The sequence below is a fragment of the Furipterus horrens genome, unplaced genomic scaffold (assembly GCF_987537825.1).
Source record: "Furipterus horrens unplaced genomic scaffold, mFurHor1.1.pri manual_scaffold_29, whole genome shotgun sequence".
NCBI lineage: Eukaryota > Metazoa > Chordata > Mammalia > Chiroptera > Furipteridae > Furipterus > Furipterus horrens.
The window spans coordinates 109,592-111,835 of record NW_028327199.1 but is presented as its reverse complement, the minus strand read 5'-3'; positions in this window follow the sequence as shown (position 1 = coordinate 111,835).

Genomic DNA, 2,244 nt, shown 5'->3' with positions numbered 1-2,244 from the left:
ATATTCAAAGTAATGAAAATCCAAAACCTACAACCACGAATACTCTATCCAGCGAAATTGTCATTCAGAATAGAAGGACAGAGAAAGTGTTTCCAGGACAAAATAAAACTGAAAGAGTTCATTAGATCCAAACCACTGTTATATGAGAAGTTAAAGGGACTGGTTTAAAAAACAGAAGCTAGGGAGATGAAACAAAGGCAAACGAAACAGGCAACGAGAGTGGAAAAGGAACTGTGGGTAAGGGAAATATAGTGGGGGGAGGTCAACAGGGAGGGGGAGTGGGGAGAGGGAGGGAGATGATATAGGAATTGGAGATCATGGTAGGAGGGAATGGAATAGACGGAGAGAGGTTGGGAGGAACTGTAAGCACAACTAATGGACATAATCTAAAAGGGGGGGACAACTGGAGGGAGGGGGCCACCGGGTGGAGGGGAGCAGAGGGAAGGGAAAGTGGCACAAATGTAATATTTTAATCAATAAAACACATTAAATCTTAAAAAAAAAATATTATTAATGTAAAGTGTGGTGACAAAAAAAAATTGTGCTGTGAATAAATATATTTCTAGAAGTGATTGAATTTTTTAATAAATACTAATCTAAAGAGTACTGGCGTAATAGAGAATTCACAATTTCTTACTCTTAGTTTTCACTAGAAATTCAGGTTTTTTTAAAGGTTAAGAATGGTAATTAAAGGTATAGAAAAAGCAATAGAGCAAAGAACTGTGTATAAGAGAAAAACAAGATATGTTGTGATTGAATCAAAAGGTATGGGATACGGGCATGTAATTTTCAGAGAAAGGGAATTAACATATTTTTCACTCCATAAGATACAGTTTTTTCCCCCCAAAAGTGGGGGGAAATGTTTGTGTGTCTTATGGAGCGAATATTGCATCACGGACCATGGTATGTATTACCTGACCTGTCAGCGGTGGCAACAGCTGTTAGAAGAGGAAGAGTGGGTCCACACGAAACCCCTGGGGATGCTTAAATGTCCCAGTCTATTGCTGATTCTCAGGGTGTCTGTCAGTTGCCACCCTCCTCTGCCCATCACCTGGGACCTGGGAGAGTGGAGAGAGCCGCCTGATACTCCCAGCTACAAGCACTGACCTGTCTAATCAGCTGAGGCTGATAACAGGCATGAGGCACAGTGCCAGGTGCCAATTGTCTTTGACACGGGGCGGGGTCTGTGTCAGTAGAACTGCCTCCAATCATCAATTAATGCATTTTAAGCTCTACCAATCATGAGAGGCAGATGGGTGGAGCTGAAGTAACATGTTGTCTGCTGGCTACTGGCTCTGTTAGATGCTACAGCTGTCTCGTCTACCTCCATACTGTTTCTAGTGCACCTCAGATTTCTGTGTGAGGAGGCCAGCAGTAACTGGGTGCGCAGCCATAAGTGCTGAAGTTTGTCATATATAAAGGGAGGTATGGTGGGGTCACTATTCTAGTAGTAACACAGGCACTGAGAGGATTAAGGGTTATCACTAGCCGAAACAGCACTGGGGGTCTTCCGCCAGCACCTGTATCCAGGATAGTGATACTGTCAGTGACTGTTACAACCAGTGATACCTCTTAACTCCCTTAATGCCTGTTATTAAAGGCCCCCATAAATCCTGACGCTAGCGATCATGAGTTCTGGGGGTTCCCAGAAAACTAGAAGAGTACTTGAACTTTAAAGGCTCTCCTCATTCGTTCATGACAGTGATGATGATTCTTAATACCGCTGTTGACTGCCGTTCACTTTGCATGGTTGAAATATTATTCTGTTATATTTTATTAAATATTTTAGCCTACCATTTGGTTCATAATATTTTGTTTTCTTGTTTTCCTCCTCTAAACCTAGGTGCATCTTATGGTCAAGTGTGTCTTATAGTGAAAAAAGTACAGTAATTTTGTTCTAAGTGAGGCTGGTTGTTTTAGAGCGAGACAGAGGACAAGGAGGATGAGAGCAGAATGTTGAAAGGGAAGCGGTAGGAGATTTGTAAAGAGAAATGTAGAGAGGGTAAGTTTTATAGATGGTGAAGCTCAATACGATGAGAGTAAATTTAATTAAGAAAATGACTGTAAGTAAGAAAAGTAAGCTGATGTAGAAGCAGAATTTGGTTCTATTTTATTTTGTTAAAAGGACGGTTTTCTTGTATTGTGTAGCAGCAGATAAGATAGCATGAGACATTTTCTGCCTACACAGTGAAGATACTGTTTCCTTAAAATATGTTTCTGTTTTATATTGTTTTAACCAGGTCT